The following is a 7,381-nucleotide window of genomic DNA, read 5'->3' on the forward strand; positions in this document are numbered from 1 at the left end:
AGGATATGAAGCTCCACTTTGTTTTACCATTTAATCAAACACTTGTAATTGAATCTTGCTTATGTTGATGCTCCATTCGTTCATGTGTTGTTTTTTTGCATGTGAAGGTATGGATGAATATGAGACTCAATTCTTTGTTCTTTTGAACGTTTGGATTATAATGGCACAAGTCTTTACTATGAATGCAAAATTGTTGAGGTATAGACAACAACAACGGAGACAACGGGAAAGAGTTAGTTTAGAGCAGAGGACATTTGTTAGACTTCATGTTAGGAGAGAGGAAATAAATCGTATTACGCGATTGAGTGATACTAACTGTTTGTGGGAGCTGCGAATGGATAGGAATGCATTTGCAGTTTTATGTGATTTACTACAAACTCGTGGTGGGTTGGTAGATGATGGTCATGTTACAATAGAGGAGCAAGTAGCTACTTTTGTTAACATATTAGCCCATCACAATAAAAATAGGTCAATGCAAGTTAGATTCATTAGGTCTGGTGAAACTATTAGTCGGTATATCCGTAAAGTATTGCGTGCGTTGCTCAATTTGCAAGACGTGTTGTTTGCAAAACCAACCCCTATCCTAGAGGATTGCATGGAATCGAGATGGAAATGCTTTAAGGTAAGCATCATAGTAAAATCATTAATAACAAAATTATTTGTAGTTGGTAATTAATATAAGTTTTTCTTTTGTCTAGGGTTGCTTAGGAGCGCTAGATGGAACATATATATAGGTTACTGTGCCTGAGGTCGATAGACCAAGATACAGAACAAGAAAGGGTCATATAGCAACTAATGTGTTAGACGTATGCACACATGACCTCAAATTCGTATATGTGTTATCCGGTTGGGAGGGATCAGCTACTGATTCGAGAGTTCTTGGTGACGCTGTTAATAGAGCTAATGGCCTCAAGGTCTCAACCTGTAAGATAGACAAGTACCTAATATTCTTCCTTACCTTTGTTGGCCAACAACTAAAATTTATTATCAACTAATATAGGTACATACTATTTGGTTGATTCCGGATATACGAATGGTGAGGGTTTTCTGGCACCGTATAGAGGCACTAGATACAATTTGCAAGAGTGGGAAGACAATTCACTTGCACCTAGGAATCATGAAGAATATTTTAATATGAAACACTCACGTGTTAGGAATGTCATTGAGAGATGTTTTGGCCTCCTCAAAAGGCGTTGGGCTATCTTACGAAGTCCTTCCTACTATCCAATCAAGATTCAGGGACGAATGATCATCGCATGTAGTTTACTTCATAATTTTATCATAATGTATATGGCGGTTGATCTTGAGGAAAATGCAAGGCTTGCATTTGATGAATTGCCTATAGGGGAAGATTTACTAGAAGTATTAGCCTACATTGAAACCGTTGAGTCAAGCTAGACATGGACTCAATGGAGGGATGATCTTGCAAGAGAAATATATGATGAGTGGAGAGGAATGAGGGCTTGAAAATTGGTTGACATGGTAGTTGTTGTAATTGTCTTTTATTGTTTGATGACATTTTACTGAGATGATTGCTGTAATTGTTTTTTTATTGTTTGAAGACTATTGAGATGTTTGTTTTTTATTGTTGTAATTGAGATGTTTGTTTTTTATTGCTCAAATTATCAGCAAGAAGAAAATACTAACAATAAAGTAAAAGGCACAGAATAAACATTTAGCAAAATAACTTGCAGCAAATTGATTGCAATGGCCTTTTCATTTCTTCATATTGTAGAATCAAGCATATGAATATAAAAGACAAAAAAACGCTGGTTACAATGACCTTTTCATTTCTTCATTTTAGTCCCTTCTTACTTGCCGTAAGTTGTCTTACTAGCTAATAATTGGGAGAATACTGCTGGAATTATTCCCAACAAATGCTTAAACAGACTCAAAATGACCCCTAAACTCCAATCATACAACACAGACCACTAATAGTCTTTAGGTTAGTCTATCTACAAGCCAAAATCTATCTAGGTATACTTAGCACTGTGAGTGAGGTTTTAAATTTTTTTAATGACTTGGCTCAAAATGACGTCATTTTGGCCAAGTCATTGTGTATCATCACTTGCGCAGCATCACTTGTGTAGCATCACTAACATGGGTGGTCCTTGAAGATCCTCACAACCATTTTTCCGAACTTCGGGTGGTCCCGGGACCACCTTGGTCCCTTAATAGATCCATCCCTGCTTAGTAGGTAAACAGAAGATGCAACAGCCTTAGATTTGTGATGCACAACTCGGTTAAAAAGCCAAACAATGGAAACGCAAGTAGAACCCATTTGCGGCAAAAACCACAGATTCTCTTTTGAAATATCAACATGCAAATTTCTATTTGATTGTTTAACAGCTGCATGAAAGTGTGGGTAGTCGAGGAGAGGTCATATTAGAGCAACTCCACCCATGGAGCTCTCCGCCCTGACAATCCACTATTGAATCCACTCTATTGAACAGTAACTGCTTTTAATGAATAGTAACTGTCATTAATGACCAATAATTACCATTTGTATCTCCACCCTTGGAGCCCTCCCCTGGAAATAGGCAATAAAATATTAGTTTTTTTTGTTTGTTTAAATAATACAAAATAAAATTATTTGTAATTTCGGACAAGATTTTTTAAATTGTTCTCGTTGCGCCACGTGTCATTTTATAAAAAAAACAATTATTTAGCGATGGAGTTCGATAAGATTTTTATCCAATGTCATCGTGCCACGTGTCGTTATCTTTTGAGAATCTTTGACGATAGATTTCAATCAGATTTTAACTCGTTCAAAATTGCGTCACGTGTCATTATCCGAAAAGATAATTATTGGAGATCGATTTCGATAAGATTTTTATCCAATACGATCGTGCCACGTGTCATTATTTTTTCAGAATCTTGTCTTGTTGTGCTAGGACCATCTTGTCTTGATCTCGCTTCTCTTGCACATCTCCTTTGCACCACATCCGCTTTCTCCGACTGCCAAAAATATTTAGAATTTGGAGACATCCCTTTTAAACGCGTGTTCATAATGTCACGATCTTGTTGTGCAATTCTTTCTTCTCTAAGCAACTCCCTTTCTTGCATAAGTAGCTCTCTTTCCCTCTGTTTAGCTTGAAATGCTTGTTGAATAGCTGCAGCTTTTACCTCATCTCTAGCCTTTTCAGCCTCATATTTCGCCAATTCTTGCGCCAACGTCAATTCACCTTGACGAGCAAGTTCTTGCATGTACTTTCCATAATCATTCTTGGAAGCACTCACTTTCCTCTTTGAAGCCTTCTTACCTTGAGGCCTAATTCGATAATGGGTCGACCCCGACGCTTGTTCAGGAATGGCGTTTCAGGCACTTCTTCTCTATCTTCTTCATCAACATGGGAGCCATGATCGGGTGTAGAGTGTGGAGGGGTGCTGTGTACAAATGTGTTGTGTAGAGGGATGCTATTCATGCATACTTTTGGACCAATAGGCACAACTTTGAATTTAGGACAATCTTTAACAATATTCCAACATTCCCACCAGTTGAATGATTTGTTTCTTGATTTGATTTTGGCAGCATACCATGCTTGTGCTTGAAGTTGCTACAAATAATAATAATGAAATTATTAGGTAACAAATAAATAATACAAACAAATAATAATAATGAAATTATTAGGTCACAAATAAATAATGCAAACAAATAATAATAATAATGAAATTAGGTAACAAATAAATAATACAACAAATAATAATAATGAAATTAGGTTACAAATAAATAATGCAAACAAATAATAATAATAATGAAATTAGGTAACAAATAAATAATAATAATAATGAAATTATTAGGTAACAAATAAATAATACAAACAAATAATAATAATGAAATTAGGTCACAAATAAATAATGCAAACAAATAATAATAATAATGAAATTAGGTAACAAATAAATAATACAAACAAATAATTATAATCAAATTAGGTAACAAAATAATAATACAAACAAATAATTATAATATATTCTTACCTCATCCGCATAATTTGCCCCACTTCGAACATTACTACTAGCTTGTGCCAAGGCATCTCTCCACGTACTAAAGGAATGACTAAGTATTTTCCAACGACTGGACATCGATTCTTTGGTTCTTTTCCCACTCATTTGCTCAAGAAATTTGGTATGAATTAAACTCCACATTTCTCGCAACTGCATCTCATTACCCGTAAGGGAATTATGAATAACTTCAACCCAGCTAGTGCACAACGCAACATCTTCAAGAAGCGACAAATTCGTACCTGCATCAGTAGTCATTTTGTGGAAAAAAATTGGATTGAAACTTTGAGAAAAAGATAGGAATTTGATTGAAAGTAGTTGAGAAAATATGAAATTGTGGTGTAAGGTAGATGGAGAAGAAGTGGTATTTATAGAAAAGTAAAAACAATTTTTTACAATTTTTTTCAGATTTTTTCCATTTGTTTTAAATTTTTATTCAAATAATTAATCTCTGCCGTTGGATTTTAAAAAATTTGAATTCCAACACTCCAGATTGTGCCACGTGTCACAACAGTAACTTTTCTTAATTTTAAAACTATTTTTTCTTTATTTATAAAGCATATTAATATCGACCGTTGATCTCAGATCGAACGGTTGATATTAAATAAGATTTTTATTTATTTTTTACCGTTGAGATCCAACAGTCCAAATTAAGGAGTCGTTGAGATCGAACGGACCGTGGGAAGCCACGTGGCTTCCCAACGGTAACTGAGACCACTGCAAAAATGGACTGCTTTTCTGAAAAGCTGTCGGGCGACGCGCCCCCACGCGCGAGTGGGGTGCACGCGCTTGACAGAAAAAAAATAAAAAAAGGGTTTGGAGCTCGGGCTCACGGGCTGTCAAAAGTTGACAGGCCTTCTGCTCGGGCTCTTCAAGGCTGGAGTTAATTCACAGGGCCTCGGGCCCTTTCCTCTCCCCTATCCCCCGGGCAACTCCCATGGCTGGAGCTGCTCTTAGGTTATGATGCTTCTGCTTCTACTTTTTGTGTGTTCCAAAATGAGTCTAAAAAGCGTTAAAAACAAGGTGACATTGTAAGCCACAAAGGTATATGTTTTGAGAAGAATGGAAATCATTTGTAATAGCTACAGAGAATGTCCTAACTTTCAAATAAGCAGCAGCAGCATCTTGCTCATACATTAGGAAACAGGGTTATGGATACTAGGTACATATACGATATGGAAAAGACTCCAGCAAGTTAAAAGAAAACCAAAGAGTTGCAATACTGCCCAAAACAACAGTGAAAAAAAAAACATATATTCAATTGCAAAACTTGCGTAGTTAAAAACCTAAATCTTCACTTGCAAAGATGCTAGATGAGTTCGTACTATTTGTCCCATTTGGGGTATGTGTATTGAGTTTATATTTTGATTGGAAAAGAGTGTATCGAAATAAGTAGACTTGAATTTGTAATGTGGTAATTGGGAGTTATCTGGATGTTATGGCTGATAAAGCCTGGTGTCTTTTTCTTTGCTGAATGAGTCTGATCTAATCACAAGATACTAATATTGTTTGCTTTCATAAATATTCGAATTTGATTGCACCCACATGTCAAAAATTATTAGAATTTGCTTTTTAATTGATCATATATATTGTTCACTGGATTACCTTTTCCACTAGGAAGTAATTTAGCTTTGTAAAAAGCTATAGGCATATATTAACTTAATTGCATCATGTTTGCTCCACTAACAATATGTTTCTTTGTTTTACATATGTAATATTATGGCTTCTTTGATAGATTATATGGCCACCTCACGTAATTGGAATGATCATGAGGAGGATGTACTGCTTACCATCCTTGAGGAGATGGTAGTTGATGGTGTTAGGTGTGAGACCGGCAGTTTTAAGGCTGGTACATTTGTAATGGTTGCCGCCAAGATGAGGGAGATGATTTCGGGCATTAATATAGAGTCAAAGCATATATAAAACAAGCTGAAGCGTCTGAAAGAAAAGTATTCCTCTGCATATGACATGATCAATACCTCTGGATTTGGTTGCAATGACGAAAAAAATGTGTTGTTGTGGATAGTGACGATGTACTTCAGTTGTGGGTGAAGGTACATTTTGTTTCTTATTATTTTTCAATTAGTTGCTTTAAAAGTCATAACTTTGATTTCTTTGGGTTCTTATTGTAGAAACATCTTAATGCATCTTACAAACCAAATAAGCCATTTCCGTTGTATCCACGCTTGTGTACGATGTTTAGGAGAGACCGAGCCACGGGTAGTATGGCTGAATCAGCAGCAGATGCAATCGAAAACATGGGATTGGAAAATGAGGATGGCGATGAGACTTTCGAGATGCCTCCGACTTCACTTACCCCATCTCCTTCTATTGGTACATCCAGTGCATCTCAACCTATTAGGAAGAGGAAGAGGAATAAGAATGATGCTGATGCAAATATTATAGTTGTTATCTGTGAAGGTTGGGATAAAACAGTTACTGAAATGAAGAATTTAGGTGAAAGTTTTACTTTGAGAGAAGCGAAAGTCATGTTACCTTCTCAACTTCAGGCCATGGGTGTGAAATCATGTTCTTAGATTTCACTGTTATAATCTACGTATTTGTATTATTGAGATTTTGTATTATTTTTCGAGAAATTATATTAATTTATTTGGATTTAGATTTTAATTAAATTAGTTACAAAGTTTGAAGTTTGGAAAGTATTTATCTAAAATTCGTTGACCTTTTGAGGTCACAAGTAACGTATTCGAATAGATATTGAAACTACGAGCGCATAAGCGAAAACCGTTTGCGAGTACGAATTATAACGGTATAGTTACGGATGTTTGAAGTTGTGATACTATAGTTTGTAGGAATTATTTAACTTCCACTTGTGAGTAAAAGGCCCAAAAAAAAACATATATTTGGGTTAAGGGACCGACTAAGGAGGGGTGGAAAAAAGGGATTAGACAGCAACCAATGAAAAAAAAGGGGAGGGTTTGATTTTTGACCCGTTTTTGGGGAGATTTTAACCCGTTAACCCGCCAACTTGACCCGCTCATATCTCCTTCATCCGATCTCCGTTTTGAGTGATCTTGGTGTCCATAGAAAGCTCTTGACGAGCCCTACAACTCTGTAATGTTAGATTTTCCATTTTCTTATCCATTTTTCCAGTTCGAGTCAGCAAAGTCCCGTGGGTTTTCCGGCGGTTTTGTCATTTTTCCGGCGATTCCGGCAACCATTTCCCTCAAGTGAGGTATGAAACTTCATCTACTCTTCATAATCTTCAAGTTGGTATGCTTGGTTCGTGCTTTCGTATTCGTTTTAGAGTTGGGTGTTTAGAACCCTAGAAACCCGGTTTCCTCGAAGAATTTGGATGATTCCGGTTAGAATTTGTCGTTGGTCTAGTTGTGAATAATGTCTCCATTGTTGAGCTTTA

At 36.2% G+C, this 7,381-nt stretch overlaps 1 pseudogene; it reads left to right on the forward strand.

The window, feature by feature from the left end:
- The first annotated feature begins 472 nt into the window (after positions 1 to 472).
- On the forward strand, positions 473 to 6,539 carry LOC126582539 (uncharacterized; annotated as a pseudogene).
- The last annotated feature ends 842 nt before the right edge of the window (positions 6,540 to 7,381 follow it).

Source organism: Malus sylvestris, chromosome 9, assembly GCF_916048215.2.
Source record: "Malus sylvestris chromosome 9, drMalSylv7.2, whole genome shotgun sequence".
In the NCBI taxonomy this organism is placed as follows: Eukaryota; Viridiplantae; Streptophyta; class Magnoliopsida; order Rosales; family Rosaceae; genus Malus; species Malus sylvestris.